At 38.7% G+C, this 19,084-nt stretch overlaps 1 long non-coding RNA gene across 1 annotated transcript; it reads left to right on the top strand.

The window, feature by feature from the left end:
• The first annotated feature begins 2,359 nt into the window (after nucleotides 1-2,359).
• LOC133789493 (uncharacterized) lies at nucleotides 2,360-4,146 on the top strand. The gene is made up of 3 exons (XR_009873575.1): nucleotides 2,360-2,557; nucleotides 2,638-2,712; nucleotides 3,960-4,146. It is a non-coding gene; the product is annotated as an uncharacterized LOC133789493 (long non-coding RNA).
• Nucleotides 4,147-19,084: the final 14,938 nt, after the last annotated feature.

The raw sequence follows: 19,084 nt of genomic DNA, 5'->3' as shown, positions 1-19,084 counted from the left end.
TTGTCCATGATCTTTCTTTGGACCTAAAGGGTTCCCACTGCCCCTTTTGTTGTTGTTGTTGCCCTTTGGATGCTTGTGTGAAACAGCATTGGCCTTGGAAGTCTCATCTTTAGACTCATTCACACCCTTGTCTCTTATTCTCGATTCCTCTTCAATTCTAATGTGTTTTTGGATCTCTTCCAAAGTGTAATCCTCATTCTTATGGAGGATTCTTTTCCTATAGCTCCTCCAAGTTGGTGGTAATTTTTCCACTATTGCACCAACTTGGAAGGCCTAGGGAAGCTCAATCTTGAGAACTTTCAACTTGTTCACAATCATTTGTAACTCATGAATTTGAGGTAAAAGAGTTTTCCCATCAATGAAAGAAAATTCAAAATATTGAGAAATTAAGAATTTTCTTGTACTTTCCTCCTCAGCCTTGCACTTACTCTCCAAGGCATCCCAAATCTCCTTCACGGATTTGGAATTGGTATAAAGATCATATAGTCTATCAGATAGGGAATTAAGGATATGATCCCTACAAAGAAGGTTGTCCTCTTCTCTCTTCCTTCTTTTTTCCACCTCTTCGGGAGTGTCTTTGTCGGATGGCTCGGCTAGAGGTGCCAAGGATAACTCAAGGATGTAGGCTATCTTGAGTGTTTTCAAAAGGAATTTTGCCTTGTCTTGCCACCTAGTGAAATTGGATCCATCAAACCTATCCAACCTCACTAAGTCTTGGTTCATGATCTTTATGGTCTCTCCTTCCATTGAAACAAAAAGGAATAAGCTTTTGATTGTTAGGAAAATATAAATTTGCATCAATGGAAATAGTAAGAAATTAAAAATAGAACTCTATGCAAAGAATACAATGGACTAGATGATAGATAAATAGGTTTACAACTCAATGACCAACAATACAAGTAAAAGTAGAGAAGAGAGAAATAAGAGAATTATTAGAACTAAAACTCTAAAACAAGAGATACCAATAAATATGTAAATAGAAATAGAAGAAGAGGATTACAAACTCAATACAATAATAATACAAGAAGAACAACTGAATGAAAAATCAATGGAAAACACAAACTCACACTCAACCAAAGTGTAGAGTAGTAGGGATCACCAACTTGAACAAGGTTCAAAACTTTTGTCCAAAAGCTTATTTCCCCATATTCTCTAAACACTAAGGGATCTCTATAGGAAATAGCTCTCTGGAATAATCAAGCCTCAAGGTGTATTTTCAGCCAAGTGCTTTGTGGATGAAAAAATGGTGTGTCTTACAAGTGAGCATTAGGCTCCTATTATTGAGTTTGAGATACCCTTTGGATTTCAAATTCCACCAACCCCCATGGCTGTTACCAATGTTTAATTGGATTAGTATGGAATTAAAATTGAGATTTGAGAGTTATTTGGGTTTTTAGAACCGTTCAACACATTTGGAAAAACTGAAAATTTGGCCTGAAATGCACCTGTGGCCGCGGCCAGGGACATCAGTGGCCGCAGCCAATGCTCTCTGTCCCCCAGGCCGTGGCCACAGCCCATTTTCAGGACTTGAAAATGTACTGTTTTTCCAAACGGTTCCAAACCCTCCCAAAACACATTATTGGGGTTAAAATCATATCTCCAACAGCCATATTTCATAATGGCTTTATGAAATCCAATCTCAAATGTGTAACATATAATATACACATTATTGGGTAATATTTGTGTAGCACCCACATTATTTTGATATAATATAGCCAATAATCACATGATTGCATTGCATTACATATCATACAATATGTATAATTTGAGCATATGCATATTCTTATAAGTGTTTTCATGTATAAGTATAAAAGTTGTGTATGTGATGTCTATATGTATGCTCAATATTATTAACCTTGTGGCATTTGAGTTGTCTTTTTATGGGTGTTTGATGTGCTCATGATATAAGAAAGTATGAAAAATATGGACAAGGCATGGAATTAAGTGATGAAAGTGAGATATAGAAGGCAAAATAGGTTAAGTAGTGAAAAATAGTACAATGTCGATTACTAGTATTTCGGTGTAAAATTGAGTATTTATGGATTTACCAAATGTAATCGAGGTATGATTAAGGTCTCATTGATGATGTAAAAATGGTTTTAGAACCATTAGATCAATTCTTGATGGGAGGTATACATAATCAGTGGTATTGATGCAAAGTCAAAACGAGCTTAGCATAAGTGCGCTACGCTCGATCGGGTAAGCATAACTATTGGGTATGAAGTCATATAGACCTAAGGTTTGGTGTGAGTGTTTTACACATAAGGATAATAGGCCTAGCAGATGATTAAGTCGAAATTATTGAAGTGATAAGGTTTTCATAAGTTAAAAGGTGAAATGATGAGATGAAAGGTGTCAAATTTTGATACAACAAGGCTAAATCATTGAAAATAAGGAATTTTCATCAACCTTATCACTTTGCACGACCATTATTCTGAAAAACAGAGAGAAAAGAAAACCAAAAACCATTTCTTGGCTGGTCTGAAGAAATTCTAAGGAGATCCAAGTGAAAGCAAAGCCAAAGAAGTAGATTAAGCTTAGTTCTAACCTTTTTATGGTAAGTTCTTGTACTTGGAAGTTAAACTATGTTTTTGAATTTTTCTGAGAGCTTATATATGGTGTTTTATATTTTTTAAGATATTTCTTGGGTTTTCCAAGTGGTTTGAGGTTTAGAAAAGCTTGAAGAGATTGTTTTCGCCAAAAAGTTGCTCGGTAAGTGAAATTTTGTGTTTTATGAGGTTTTTGGGGTTCTTGGAGTACAAGATGATTTTTGGTTATTTGATTGAGTTTATAAGAGATTATATATGTTTATAAATGTTTGAATATATGTGGAGACTCATTTAATTTGGGTGATGATCTAGGAGATAAGAATTTTATCAAAATCGGTATATGATAACTTTATGGTGAATCATGTTGGTATTTGGGATATATGGTTATGGCAGGTTATTTGATGTTGATTATTGGTTGATTTTGATATTTGAGGATAGCTAAAATTAAGGGGAAACTCTGTCAAAATTTCTCTAAGTGTCTAAGATAAATCTAACGCTCGATCTAGGTGGTTTAAGGCATTTTAGGCATGATTTTGATATGAAATTTGATATGATGTTTTATGTGTATTTTTAAATGAGAGTTCAATGTCTTACTGCCTTCATTATGATGAGAAATCCATGCCATTGTCAGGATAAGTACATCAATACCTAAGACACCACTTGTTACACGGTGAACTATATTTTGGATAAAAGGTAAGTAAAGTACTCAACTGCAACACAAGAATTATGTGTTATGTGAAAATATGCATTATATGAATATTTTGTGAGTAAGTGGTATTAACATACAGTGACACTTCATCATAAATTTGTATGCATGACATAATAGTGATATGTAAATTATTATATGATATAAGACCATGCATGATATTATGATGATTAATTATATGATGCCTTTGCAAGTTTTGTGCAACATAAAAGAAAGTTGTTATAAGAAGTTTAAGTTCAGTGCCACTGTTTTGAAAAGGCAAATGAAAGTGTTAATAAGTGTAAACGGAGGCCTATAGTAGGCTTATAGTGGCTGCCCAATAATTTGGGCTAGGTTTTAGTGAAACAATTATATTGTTTTCCATGTTTCCGTTTTTATTTCTCCTCCATATGAGTTATTGTTATATGTATTGACACCACAGTGTGTGGCCGCCTTAACTCTTGAGCCCGACGGGGCAACGATGGAATAAGGTTTTTAATGTGCCCTACTGTGGTGATGGCTAGCCGGAGGAGAACCCATGGGATTTTGTATTATATGTGTAACAAGCCCTGCAGGCATTGACCAATTCAAACAGTGTGCACAATATTAAGGGGCCCAAAATTTAAAAAGAAGTTGTATATGTCCATTGATATTGGGTAATCATTAGCATTGCATGCATTACTTTGCTTACTGAGCTTTAGGCTCACAGTTGTCTTGTGTTGCAGGTAGAGAAAGAAATGTGTGAATGACATGAGGAGAACTGAAGCATGGTCCTGACCCTGATTTGTACATATGAACATATCGACCTTTTTGTGGGTTATTTCAGTTATCAGTGAGATGTTTGTAATAAAGTGTGAAGTTATGTTTTGAAAACAAATTGGGTTATTTAATACTTATGTATAATATGTTTGAGACTCACTTTATGTTTAATGTAAATAATGTGAAATAAGTTTTCAAGTTTAAAAAAAAAAAATATGTCCAGACTTTTGCAGTAATAAATTATGATATAGTTTTAAAACGTAACACCTCAAATATGGTTTTAACTAAAATAAGTGAGGGTGTTACAATTTGGGAGTAACAAATTTGTAACTGATTTTGTAACTCCAAAATATGTCACATTTGGGCACACACATGTGTCTAATTTTGTGACTCTCAATAGTATGTTACAAGGTGTGACAAATCACATTTGTGTGACAAATCACATTTTGTCACATTATTTAATCTAACATTATATTATATGAAATAATATAACAATATCTGTTATCTCCATTTCCTGCCTTGGGCCCGGGACGGTGGTCCAGGCCCACTAACTGGGCAATTGGGGGTTGGGCCCAGCCCAGGTCCACTTGGCAGGGAATGACCAGCATCGACGACCCAAGTGTGGGTCCAGACTCGGATGGTGTCCAGGAATGATGATCTAGGAAGATAATCCGGGAGACGTACAGCTGTTTGGGGTTACGGTCGGAATGTATGCAAATGGTCCCGGAGCCTAGTAAATGATCCGGGCCCTATGGATACAATCCGGGCTTACGGTAAATGAAGAGGGACAGAAGTAAACGAACCCGGGTCAACTCCTCAGGGTTTGCAGGATAAAGCATCCGTGACCCTGAATCCGCCCCATGACGCGTGGGGGTTGTCCCCACTTTTCACCTGCGGAAAAGGCCACCTCGGGATTGCACGCCGCTGGTTCAGACCTGTGCTGTCACTACACTGACTGATTTTGTCCCCTGAATCTGCCTCGTAACTCAGAATGCCCAGACCAAAAGCCCCATTTTGTCGGGTGAAATATAGGCCTTGGGCTGCCTTAGTGGGCTTTGATCATTCTTTGTCTTTTATATTTTTATCCTTTGTATTGGGTTTCCGATAGAGAAGCAAGTGGTATTTATATCCTTGTTGGGCCCGGGTCAGCCCGGCCCAAGCCTAGTGCCCCTGTGAGCTTATAAATACAGGTGACAGAGCACTGGAGAAATGATCTCTTTTTTGACTTGTATACAGTTACTCTGCTAAAGAATAGAGAGAAACTCCATTGTTATAGACTTTCCAAGCTCTAATACAACTGTCTTGTGGACTAAGGCTCATTAACGCCCCAACCACGTAAAAATCTTGTTTATATCTTCCAAATCCCTTATCCTTAATCTCGCTTATTTTTTATTAATACCGTTTCCGAAAATCTCGGTAAACAATATCTATTTGGCTACAACAAACATGATTATTATCATTGTGTATTAACTTGAATGAATGATAAGTTTATATTTGAAAAATAATTGTGCTTTTGAACAAGCACACCATTGGATAAATAAAATTGTTAAATATAATGTTGTTGAACATAATATATTACAAAAATCAAATGGAGAAATCTGATTCGTGAAGAGTCAATGCTATTATATATTTTGAAGGATATTAAAATTATTTCATTCTCTAGTATATAAACAAAAATGAAACTTTTATAGCGGTTATGTATATGTTGAAAATTTTAGTGAAATACAAAGTATAGTGAACCTGAAGTTCAGTAATTGAATGATCAATCAGATGCATTGAAATATATAAATTTCCCTAAATTTAGATGAAGAAGCAGAAGATTCTTTTTATTATTAATTCTTATATGGTGCTCAAGAAAATATGTATATATATTTTGCATATGGGAAGTGAAAATAAATTTGAATATCTTACATTTTTAAAAGAAAAATATATATATATTTCAACTAGTTTTCAAATGTTTTGTTTACAAATATTTTAACTTGTCCATTTTTATTGTTAAATTTTTTTACTTCATATATATCATTTATAAAAGTGCCACTCATTAGAATGATAGTGCATTCATTTCTCAAATTTTTCATAATTTTTTATAAGTTGAAATTATATTTCTTCTAAAAATTATTTTGCCTATATAAATTATTTTGCTATATAGTTATATTTTTTTGTCCAAGATGTATGAGAAAAAAATTATATTATTTTGATAACGAGTATTAAATTATATTCACTTTGCATTTTGAATCATTGTTGGATTTTTATTGCATAATTTCTTATCGACGTGATAAAGTCATATGATCATGAACTTACAAGAATTATAAGCTTGTATATTTTCAACTATACATATATATATGACTCATTCTTGAAAATGAAATATGTTCGTAATTATGATTTATTGAACCTGAAGTTCAATGACCCAATAATATATATGATTTTGAACAAATATTAATTTATTGTGATATATTGAAATCCCTACAGGTTGTATTAATTTTTTAAATATTCTCTCGATCAGGGGGAGAGAAATGCAGTTGGATTGATGAACATTTTAAAAAATGATCATTGTACAAAATAAGAACTAGTAGTTCAAAATGATAAAAGCATACATATGCCAACTACAAATCAATATTATTTAAATTGAGTCAGAATGAGTCTAATAACACTTGATGCGTAAGTGAACAAAGTAGAAATTATGAAAACAAATGTTCATTTGGTTCATCTTGAAGATGTTGTAAGTAAGAGGCACTCATGAAGATAACTTAATGTTATAAAGTACTGATAAATTGAACACTAAATAAAAATGGTGCTCTTGAAGAGACTCCTTAAAGAAGTTATAGACATAACAAAGTTGATAATAATTAAAGCCCTTGAAGTGGTTATATAAGTACTTTTAAATAATATACATGTTTGACAAGTATGTTGAAAATAATGAGATCTCTTAAAGTTATATCAATATGAGAGGAAATTATCATATTATGAATTATTGTCGACAATACAAAATATTTGCATATGCAATAAACTAATATGAGATAGCAAGGATCATGATATTAAACGGGTCGAGAATTATCGATTGTTGACCACGATTTTGGCCAACTGCGAGTAGATGCAAAAACGACAATAAACCTTGAATAGAAAGTAAATAACACAAGTAATTTTTATAGTGGTTCAACCCCAATTTGTTGGTAATAGCCTAATCCACTTGGAGTTGTGATATATGTAGCCTACACTTAAGATCAGGTGAACCTGAGCCAACTGAGTTGCTTAAGTGTAAGTAGAAAAATACATAGTTTCTCTCTCTAGAGAATACAAGCTTTCTCTCTCTAAGCTCTCTCAGAAAATGCCCCAAGAATGCCCCAAGTAATAGTCTCAAAGTCTCCAAATTAGAGAGTCTCTAAGTCTCAAAAAGACCTGATCCCCCAATGATGCCATGATCTCTTTATTTATAGGCTCATGGATCGTACATGAAAAATATCTCGTTTTGATGGGGTCTTTGGTTGTTTCAACCAAATTTAATTAATAAATAATAAACAAATTTAAATTACAACAATACAGCTATTACTCTGGGATATTTGAGAGATTTCCGCGGCAGTTACGAATGATTTGGGTTGAAGTTGTTGCTGAGGCTTTACTAAAGAGTCACTGGACGGTTAACTCCTGAGATTCTGATCCGTCGATCGACCAAATCCATTCCCCGAAATGGCTGGTCGGCCAAGACACCTCACTGGTCGGCCAAAGCACACCACTGGTCGGGCATGGCATATCACTGGTCGGGCATGGCACATCACTGGTCGGGAAAATCACTTCTGACCAGCTAAATTTATTTCCAGACCAGTAATATCACAACTCCCCAAGTCAACTCTCAACCTTTTCACTTCTTTAAATAACACATTTATTGACTATTAGTGTGTCATTTACGGACCATACATTTCCACTTGTCTATCTGATTTCCACGTCATTGAACAAAATTTTTGGGGATAACATTTGCCCCCCAAGTTTATTATATGATTTTCTCATATGATAAACTTTTTCTTTAGCTGGTAGTTATTCACGTGGTCAAAAAGCTTCCACTCGGTAAGTAACTTTCACTAATAATAAAAGCCCAGCCAGTTAAATCTCTAAAAATTGAATAGCGAATCAGAAATTCAGAGAATATCCTGGCAGTTGCCTCCTCGTGGTGACTCATCAGTAACTTTAATATTCTTTGCGTCCCACACTTCCAAAAAACGACTTTCTATACTCTCCCGACTTTTGAAGTAAACCCACGATTGAACTTTTCTGTCCATGAAAATGGTAGTTATCAGTTTCAATCATGGGAAAGAGAACACTAAGGGTCTTAGGGTTATTGAAAAGTTCCTCATTTTCCTTTAAATAGGTCCATGCATGCCTATCCCTCTCAAGCCAAAAAAAACATCACAAAAAAGACTCCTCCTTGCCGTGGCCAACTCCTCATCAAAGCTTCGTGTCTCTCCAAGCAATTTCAAAGGAAATTCTCAAGAAATCCAAAAACTTTCCACCCATTTGAGTAAGTTCTCTCTTCTTGATCTTTACTTTCAAGCATTTTAAGCTTTAAAATTCTACACAAAAACTTGTTAGAACTTGTATATGTCGAAAATCTCTTTTTGGAATGCACTATTGGAATTGTTGTGATAAATCTTTGTAAAATAGAGATTTTGTGGCTTTTTTAGTATAGTTTAGGCTTAGGGTCAGTCAATTTTTCCTTCAATTTCATGAAGTTTTGAAGGAAAAATTATTTCCCATTCCACATTGTAGTTTCGGGTTCATGGGTTTAAGATGAGCATTTGATATTATCTTGAGACTTGTTGAACCCTCGAAATTCTACTTTTTGATCTTGTTTGCATTGCCCAAGAATAAGAAAATAAGTTTATGCACCACGTTATGCTCCATACCCTTTAGCCCATCAAACTTGTTTCTTTTTCCATTCCTAGCCGATTGGATTCCTTTGGCCCCTTGGAACCCAAATAATTTCTTAGCTGCAGGCCCTCGGGTGTTTTGTCTCCTCGGGCCCTTAACCGCTCGGACCCCCACTTGGCCCTCAGACGCTCGGCCACACACACAACTCCTCAGACACGCACCAGCTGCTCGGACACACGCAGCCTCTTGGACATGCACCCCTGCTGCTCGGACATGCACCCCAACGCTCGGACACCACCCAGCTGCTTGGACATCGCCTAGCCGCTCGGACACACGCAGGTGCTCGGACGCGCACCTTGCTGCTCGGACACACACACACAGCTGCTCAGACACGCACCAACTGCTTGGACACACGCAGCCTTTCGAACATTCACCCCTGTTGCTCGGACATGCATCCCAACGCTCGGACACCACCCAGCCACTCGGACACCGCCTAGCTGCTCGGACACATGCAGCCGCTCGAACGTGCACCCTGATGCTCGGACACACACACAGCTGCTCAAACGTGCACCAACTGCTCAGACATATGCAGCAGCTCAGACACGCACCCCTGCTGCTCGGACATGCACCCCAATGCTTGGACACCACATGGCATTCGAAACAATTTACTTTTTTTTTTCTTTGTGAATTAGTGGTGAATATTTTTGCTTTGCACTTATTTCCAATTTGGTTTACTTACCTCCCCTTATTTTTTGTAGATGAATCGCTTTGACTACAGAGGAGGTGACAACCAAACAGACTCTGATTCCTCATCTTCCGCTTCAAGTGATACCCTTCCGAGCAGTGATTCTTCTTCCAAATCTCCAAGCCAACGAACCCTGGAAGACCGTCTTCATCGTCTCAAGAAAATCCTTCCACGATCAGATTTATACATCCTTCATGAAGATCAGTTCCTTAAGCTGCAACGTCAGCATCAACCAATGAGGGTGAAAAAGTCCAATCGACTCCCTCAGGATCAAGACCCTCAAGTAGCTCAAAGAGCGACACAAAAGGTAGTGGAACACGATCTAATAGCTAGAGAACTCTTGGTAGAAGAAGCTCAAGCTGAAGCTTCTTCAAAGGTCTCCTCGCCAGGTCTGGAAAGCTAGTAAACCTAGGAAAAAGGCTACTTAGAATTTTACAATAGAGATTCCACAAATAGCTGCTCTAAAATCAAGAAAAGATGAAGATGGCACGGCTTCTTGGTTCATAGCTAAGCCTTCTAAGCTAAACTCCAAAATGTTTGATAAGCATATTCAGAATTTGGGTTTTGAAGGAGTTAATGTGATATGTCAGCGACCTCACCAGAGAGCTAATAATCCTGGTGGAGCTTATTGCGCATGGTCTAGATACCATGTTTATGCAGGAGCTACTATCCCTCTGTATTCTTTCTTTCGATTAGTAGCAGATTACTTCAATGTCTCTCCCTTCCAGATAGCTCCAAATGGAATTCAAGCATTGTCTGCTCTATACATTCTCTACCACTTCCAGGGCTAGAAACCACCTACTCCTCACGAGGTACATTATTTGTTCGATTTTAGGACTAACCCCAGCCATAAGAACACATATTTTTTCTACCTCTTTCATAGGCAAAAATGGGCTAAGTACCTTCATGGTATCACTCATAAATCAATTCCTGGAAAATATTACACGAAATACTTTCTTACTTTAGACATTAGGGCCAACAACTTGGCTTTTACGCATGCATGCCCTTTTCATCAACCTTTACCGACCAGGGAAATGTATTCCCGAGCACAAGAACTTGCTAACATGCCCACAGAAGAGAAATATGTTAAGCAGTTGGTCACCTTGGAGAATCTTCGATTGGTGAGGTTGTTACCAAATAATCAAATCATTATAGAAGGCAGTACTACTGAAGAAGCAAACACAACCGACAAGTCAAATGTTGATACCGAAGTAGTGACTGACTAGTTCTCTCCTGAACCATCTCCCTAGTCACGCCGACTAGGTGATCTTATTATTAGGGAACGGGCTCCTCTAGATCTCCATAGACATGCCTTTCCTACCGGTCCCAGGAAAGGAAAAAATGTTGAACTCCTTAGAGAAGATAGCTCATCGCCTGAAGATGAAGACGACATTCTCGATGAAAATCTGAACTCAGGTTTTTCTACCATAGTTTTTCTTGTTGTAGATGAATTTTTTGAGACTGATAGTGTGAAATATATAAAGTCATATGGTCATAGTAAAATCTTCATTTACTTATATTTATCTCTCATTTCCACTGACCAATTTTTCACTTCACTTTTTAGCAGATCTAGACATGTTTAAGCAATTCAACACTTCCTCTGCCCAAAAGAGGAAACTGAGTGAAGGTAGTAGCTCAAACCCTTCGAGCAAGGTTGCGAAGACTGTACTGACCAGCCAGGGGAGATCATCTAACCAGCTTATCGCTATCCCACAATTGACTCTTCCATCTATTCCTCCTTTTGCCAGCTTAACAACTACTTGACCGGCTGACTTAAATGAGCCCCTTCGCATTGTTGGTGAGTACGAAAAAGAGGTACCAGTCCATACTCTTCACCACTCAATGACTAGTGAGACCTTTGAGACTCTACCTGTAACGCCCTAAACTCCACGGACCGTTACGGTGTGCAATTTGAACACTGCTAAACTCGCTAATTGAGTCATTTGGCCATAATAGTGTAACTAAGTATGATTAGCGGTTTAGGATTACATTTTTTGGTTAAGATATAACGTTTCACTAAAATATTTATTGTATACATTGGGATCCCAAAAATATAATTTAAAGGTTCATTATAAGAAAATATTTACAACCATCCGATCTAAGCGACAAAACAGGGTTTAACCCTAGTTTCTCTTTCAACCCTTGGCCGTGGCGGACAAGCAGGCACATACGTACACATCGTCACCTAAGCTGTAATACCCCAAATTCTTCGATGTGTTTAACGGCGTGAATAGTAGGCCGGGAGGGCCATACTTGCTTAATTATGTTATTAATTGATAAAATGCATGTATATGTTGATTATATTATGATATGATGTGAAATGCATGCATGTGAGTCCATATTTTTAATTACAGGGGTGTGATGGTAATTTGGCCCGTTGAGGGTAAATTGTTTATTTGGATGCATGTTGGTGATATATTGTTAAGGCCACATTATAATGTGGATTTGTTCGAGCTATTCGGCATGAGACGATCTTTAAGTATTTAAAGTAGCGGTTTAGTCATAATGGGATTAAGTTCGAGACTCGGGGTGAGTCTCGGGATGTTTTAATGATTAGAACGTTGCCGGGAGTAAAAAGGGTAACGAGATATGAATTATTGGTGTTTGGGAATTTTGGGCATAGCGGGAATTGGAGAGCGTTAATTATGATTAACGAAATAGGTGAAAGATGACGATTTTACCCTTGGGGAGACATTAGAAGCTTTTGATGACTTAAGGGTATTTTGGTCATTTAGGTTTGGATATATATGTTTTAAGTGGCTGTAGAAGGATATAGAACAAAAACAGAGCAGCTTCTTCACCTTCCCGTACATCATTTCCTCTCTATCATTCTTTGAGGTTTTTGGTCCCAAGTTGAGGTAGCAAGCTAGGAAATCAAAGCTTGGAGGTTGTGGACTTAGTTCATCATATAAAGAGGATTCAAAACCAGTTGGAGGTAAGGAATTGTCTTTGAATTTCAGGTGTTACTCTGTTTTTCTTTTATAGTTTTCAGCTCTAGATTTTGATGTGGAAGGTTGGAATCAAGGGGAGTTTTTGTGTATGGTTGATTGGGTTTTGGTGAGGAGGTGATGTAGGTGAGGTTTAGGGGTTGAATTGGATGTTTTGGTAAGGTTTGGGATGTGTTTGGAAGGTTGGTTTCAAGAGGAATCGCAAGGAGGGAGTTTCAGTGCAGCTGCTAGTCTGAAGCTGGCGCCCCAGCGCCAGCCCTAGCGCCCCAGCGCTATTCAGGGTAGAGAGCAGCCCTCTCTATTTCTGGGACAGCGCCCCAGCGCTGGTGGGTGGCGCCTAGGCGCTAGGCCAGTTTCAGGAGGTTTTGATTTTAGGGTTCGGGATGGTTTTTAAGGTTCGGGGGTTGGTTCCTTTGCCCCTTTTGAGTAGTTTGAGAGTCCCGAGAGTGGGGGATTGATCCCGGGAGTGTGGTTTAGTTTGTGAACCATTCATTGATTTGTTTTATTAATGGATTATAATTGGTTATGATTAGGTAACCGCTAAGGAGTCTAAAGGTTGATCGTTCTCAGGGGTCGTTCTTTTAATCATTCTAACTCGAACCAGAGGTAAGAAAGCTGCACCCCAAGTGTGACATGCATGGATATTCATGAGGCATGTTGGTTGTGTAAATATGGACTTGGATTGAATACAGAATGTTTAGCATATGTTGCTCACTTGTGCATGGTACTGACTCATTAGTCAGATTTGGCAAAGGTGCTAGTATCAACTGTGAAGCTGTGACTTATTAGTCAGGTTCGGCAGTGGTACTGGGCATTGGTCACGTTGAGCTGACTCATTAGTCAGGACGACCTTAGCGTGTTAACGCAAGCCAACAAAGATTAGATCTAATCAATTATCAGCATTGAATGGCTCAAAGAGCATTAATGCCAGACCGACCCCGAGGGTCGATGAACGAAATAAGCGCTTGGAGGCTAGTGGCTTACCTAGCAGCCACTCTCCCACTTGAAACAGTGACATGCTTGTCAGTCACTCAGTATGGTTTACCAGAACTTGTTGAAGCCTAGTGGCTTACCTAGCAGCCACTCTTCCATTTGAATTAGTGACTTGCTTGTCAGTCACTCAGTATGGTTTATCAGGACCTCATGTGATGTTCACTCACTTGTTTGAAGCTTTATGCTCAGTGTGATTATAATGATAATCATTTGACAATGTTTATGCAAAGTGTTATGTTTTCTTGCTGGGCTTTGGCTCATGGGTGCTATGTGGTGCAGGTAAAGGGAAAGAAAAGCTCTCCTAGCCTTGAGTGGGGAGCTGATGTGGTGATGTGTACATATGCGACCGCTTGACCACCACGGCTAAGGAGTTCTCAGAGGAACTAGGGGGTTTACCCTATTTTTGCCGCTTCGGTCGGCGGGATTGTAAATTTGAAATAGTAGTGACCATTTTGTACTGAGAACAACTTGTAAACATTTTGTTTAGCTCTGCAGAGCAGTTCGTAATGAAAATCTCCATTTCCTTTTTATTGGTTTTACACCTTGACCTGTTAATTACACTTAGAGCATGTTTTTGACCAAAGGACTCGGGTAGCGAGTCAAATTTCCGGTCCACCGTTCACCGTAATTGTTCTGGGGCAGCCAGGGCGTTACATAAGCTCTCCAACTCAAGGATGGTCCATCTTTCTTTTGCCTTTACCTACACCACATAGCACCCGTGAGCTGAAGCCCAACAAGAAAACTCAATATGCTCATGAATAGTAATATCATGTCACAAAATCATATCTGGCATTCCTAGAAATTATAGCCCTATTCAAGCATGCACTTAAGTTCAGATAATGCTGGGGAATCTAGGATGAGGAATCCTGCCCTCCTGATTGGATGACTATCAAGTCAATCCTAATTAGATGAGTGATTTAACACTGGTGGTTCCGTTAACCATAATGAGTGACTGACAAGCAAGTCACCACGGGGCTCAGCACCCACAGCCATGCGAATGATGATCATTATAATCATACAGAGCTTATAGCCCTGAATAGATGAGTGAATATCACTTTGAGGTTCTGTTTAACCATAATGAGTGACTGACGACCAAGTCACTACGGGGCTCAGTACCCATAGCCATGTGACGAAGCAGTCACCTGGGCTTTTTGGCCATGGCTCTAAACAGATGAGTGACTGACGAACAAGTCACTACGGGGCTCGGCACCCACAGTCATGTGACAAAGTAGTCACCTGGGCTCATCACCCATAGCCATGTGACTAAACAGTCACTGGGGCTCTCTGGCCCTGGCTCTAAGTGACTAGCCTTAGGCTAGACAAGCGCTTTTAGTTTTCATCGAACTTGAGGTCGGTCGGGCATTAATGCTCATTTGAGTCATTCAATGCAGATGTCAATTAGATCTAATCTTTATCGGCTTGCGTTAAACACGCTAAGACTGTTCTTGAATTTTTAGTCAATGCCATGTGACCAATGCTCAGTATTACTGCCGAACTTGACATGTAGGTCACAACTTCACAGTTAATACTGACACCATTGCCAATTCTGACTAGTTAGTCAGTGCCACGCACAAGTAAGCAATGCTACCAGACATATATCATATGTCAAATATCCAAATGTAGGGCATTCAACATGCTTACTTAACAATTGCTAGCATAATTATGATCATGCATAAACACAGAGACTCAAGCTCTGATCAATCTCAAATTCAACATTCATGGCATGCCCTAATCACATGTTTCTCGTGCATCACATGCATTATATACTAGGTGCAGTTTTCTTACCTCTAGTTTGAGCGAGAAATAGCAAATGAGCGACCCTTGAGAACGATCGATCCTTTCATCCCTTAGCGGTCACCTAGTCATAACCAAATATGGGATTCTATCAATAATAAAGGTTCCCAGACCAAAACCTAGCCTCCAGGACATCAAATCTCACTAAACCGGGTAGTAGAAACAATCTCGAGGCCTAAGGTTTGAGTCCCCAAGCCAAAAACACATTTCTGGCCAAAAATGCTCTTAAGGGTCGCGGTCCTACATCCACCATGCCGCGACCCACCTCCCAAACAAAGGCGCCAACCTCAAGCTCCTGCACCCTATGCCGCGGCATTGCCTCCCAAGCGTCGCGGCATTGCCTGGCCATCAGCCGAAAACCCCTGTTTTCTCCCATAAAAACCTCATTTTCCCTCTTTTAATCCTTCCAAAACTTACTCAAACACCTCCAAATCCAAACCAAACTTTCCCACAACAAAACCCAAGCTTTGAACCACCAAAAACCACACCAATTACTCAATTCTATAATCAAAAGTTCTAACTCAAAACTAACTTCAAAACAGAGTAAAAACCAGAAATTCATGGCTGAATTTTTACCTCAAGCTCAAGATGAAACCCTCTTCAATGGCTGAACACAAGCCTAGAACCTCAAGCCTTGATTCCCACACTCGAATCCTCAAACTTAGCTTCAAAATTCCAAAGGGAAGGAAGAGGAAGAGATGATCGAGAAGAGAGAGAGAGATGATGATGATGATACTCTGTTTCTAAGGATGCCTTCAGCTGAGGGAAAATGTGACTAAGTCACTGATTTTGGTCCAAAATGACTATTATGCCCCTAGGGTCAAAACACTCTCCCAAAACCCATTAAGGGCAAAATAGTCCTTTCACCACTTATCCCGCTAATCATAATTAACGTCCTCCAATTCCCATTATTCCCATTATTCTGAAATACTAATAAATCACATCCCATTACCCTTTAATTCTCGCAATGTTCTAATTACCAAATTACCCCGAGACTCACCCCGAGCTCCAAAACTAACTCCGTTATGACCAGACCGATAACTTGCATTCAAAGATCGTCTCATGTCGAATGGCTCGAAAAAATCCACATATAACGTGGTATTTTTCATAATTCACCCACATGCATGAAAATACACAATCATGCCCTCAACGGGCCAAATTACCAAAATGCCCTTATAATTAAAACTAGACCCATATGCATGCATTTATCATCATATTATAACATAATTCACATAAACATGCATACAATCATTTAATGGCATAATAAATCAATTATGGCCCTCTCGGCCTCCTAATCAAGGTCCTAAACCTTATTAGGGATTTTGGGGCATTACACTACCCCAACAAAGCGTTGAAGTGGTCCTTCATAAAAGCCTTGCTCAAATTATGAGTGTAAGCATCTTATTAGAAACACTCACTTTCTTATTGATTGTTCTTATTCTGAATACTTTTCTGTTTATTTACTCCAGGGACTCATCATTGTTAGTCATGCTCAACGCCGAGCAGTCGACTATAAGGAGTTGGTCAGGTTTTGATTGATCAATTGGTGGAGGCCCAAGCAAAGATTGAAACTCTGACTAAATCTAAGAAAGATCTCCAATAAAAGAGTGAGCGGCAAAGAAAATAATTGTCGAGCGGGACAAATCTTTGAGAGAGTTGGCTGATGAAAATAACAAGTAGATCTAGGCCAACAAGTCACTGACCGACCAGCTGGAGAAGAAGACTCAAGAGAATGAAGAGCTGAAACAGGAAAAGGAAGATGATTTGGCTCGTTAAGAAGAAATCTGCTTCAACTACTTCTATCAGATTTGGAAGTTAAACAAGCCTCTCAACCTTGAATTTCTCTCTGATGAAGCAAAGGCCGAGGAGCTCGCTAAATGTGAAGCCAAGGCTACCGAAGAGGCAGTTCTCCCAGCTGGCATTGTGCCTGCCTCTCTTACTTTATCCTTCTGACCAGAGGAGGTCCCTGATGCTGAGGATAGTGTTGACCAACCAGGAAACAGTCTACCTGACCAGTGAGCATTTTTGGCCGACCAGAGAGCATGTTCGGCCGACCAGAGGCCATGCTCAACTTGAATAGTGAAAACTTTGTTCCCAGCCAGTAGTTTACTTTTTTTTTTCTTATACTCTTGTGAAGACAATTGCTGCTTAACAGCTTTGACATTTTTCTCGTACGACCGAGCTATTGGCATTTATACTTTACTTTTCTTTGCTAACTTGAAACATTCTAAGTCATTTTAGACTTAAAACATTATAAGTTTTTTTGTGAATAGTAAAGTCACTCTGATGTATGTCTTATGTTTTCGCATGAATACTTAGTTTTCTAACTTAGAAATTCTAGACATTTCATAAGTCCCTACTAAGTATACTTTCTCACACTCTTACTGCTCTAACATTTTATGAGCATAATGTTGATTGTCACACGAATATTTGCTTCTAACTTGAAATTTTGAAAAATTCCAAGTTACTTAAGCTTTGTCAAACAAGTTAGCTTAATGGACTTTTTTGACTTCGAAAATTTACAAGTCAGCCTAAAAGCAAATATCTTAACTCGTGCTCTTATTGCCTGTGTTAAATTATATACCAGTATACTCCATGTGCCTCCCAAGTGATCGAGGGTTGAAAGATCCTTGGTCACTTGCTACTTGACCGAATCTGTTCGAGCAGTTAATTACTCGTGAAACACATAGAGTATATGGAAAATATTTGAGCAGTTGAACACTGCTTGAACGTACCGACCAGTTGAACACTGTTCGAATAATTAACACACATGCATATTTGTAGCAAGATTTGACCACGCTGCGCGTATTCTCTTTTATTACTCGTAAATTAAAAAAGGGAAAAACATGTCTAATAACGAGTCTTAAACAACAAAAAAATTTCAAAAATAAATGACTGTTTAGCAAATAACCAGCTCATAAACCAAACTTAAATAACAAGTTAAACAACTTGAAATTAAGCTGCCACTCTGAAAGTGGTATTTAGTGCTTGTCTTTCCAGTGGTTCATGATCAGGTTCCATTCAGCCAATAAAGTTTGTTGTAAGTGCCAGGAGGCAAAACTTTCTTGGTCTGATAAAGTCTTTCCCAATTTGGTCCTTGCACTCTAGCTACTGGGTCTTTGATGAACACCTTTCTCAGGACCAAATCTCCGACCTGGAACTTTCGATCTTTCACCCTGGAATTGTAGCAAGATAAATAATATACCAGTATACCTATGTGCCCCCAAGTGATCGATGGTTAATTACTAAACACATAGAGTACATGGAGAATTTCTAAGCAGTTAAACACTGCCCAATTACTGTTAGTTTGTCTGACCAAGTGAATATCGACCAATTGAACACTGCTCGGTTTTTACTGACCAGTTGACAACTTTTCAAATTCACTGACCAGTTGAACACTACCCAGTTTACCGACCAGTTGAACACTGCTCGATTTTACTTTTTAGAGGGCTCACTACGCAGGACCTGCTCTCTCCCACTACGCTGCTAGCCAGGATGTTGTGATGGCTACTCGGCACGGCCCGGGCAATCTCTTCCTCCTTGTTAGTCGTTGCCCTCTTTCTCCTTTGGACGATCGATGTGATGACTATCAGCCTCATCCCGACTATATCCATCTTTATACTATGAAGTTTTCTTGTCTCGAGGAGTTCTAGTCTGGTTATGCCCGGGCGGATTCTTCTTACTGCCTGATTGGTGACTCCATGATCTGGAAGTCTCCCTTTGCGTCGAGGCAGTCCCGGAGCAGTCCTCA

This window comes from Humulus lupulus, chromosome 7, assembly GCF_963169125.1.
Source record: "Humulus lupulus chromosome 7, drHumLupu1.1, whole genome shotgun sequence".
Classification (NCBI taxonomy): domain Eukaryota; kingdom Viridiplantae; phylum Streptophyta; class Magnoliopsida; order Rosales; family Cannabaceae; genus Humulus; species Humulus lupulus.
This window is presented reverse-complemented; position numbering and strand designations above follow the sequence as displayed.